Raw genomic sequence first — 560 nt, forward strand, 5'->3', positions numbered from 1 at the left:
TGTGTGTGTGTGTGTGTGTGTGTGTGTGTGTGTGTGTGTGTGTGTGTGTGTTTGTTTGTTTGTTGTTGTGTTTTTTTGGTTTTATTTTGTTTTTGTTTGCTTTTGTTATGTTTTATGGAGAACAAAAAAGCAACAAAAACAAAACAAATCGACAACAACAGCAGCAGCAGCAGCATCAGCAGCAACAACAACAGCAGTAGCAGCAACAACAACAGCAACAACAAATATACCAACAACAACATCAAAAACAACAACAACTGCAGCAGCAATAACAACAGCAGCAACAGCAAAAACAACAACAACAACAACAACAACAGTAACAACAACAACAACAACAGTAACAACAACAACAATAACAGCAACAACCTCAAACCCTGAAACTCCGGCTGTAAACATGACGTCACGCAGCAGCAATAAATAGATCTAGATGATATCACTTTATACTGCTCGAGGTTCATGCCGATTGCCTCTTCTACCTGATTGGTTTTTATGGAGTAAGATCTTGTCTTTTATTATTATTTCAGCTTTTCCTCTCTCTCTCTCTCTCTCTCTCTCTCTCT

This window comes from Aplysia californica, unplaced genomic scaffold (genome assembly GCF_000002075.1).
Source record: "Aplysia californica isolate F4 #8 unplaced genomic scaffold, AplCal3.0 scaffold01094, whole genome shotgun sequence".
Taxonomy (NCBI): Eukaryota; Metazoa; Mollusca; class Gastropoda; order Aplysiida; family Aplysiidae; genus Aplysia; species Aplysia californica.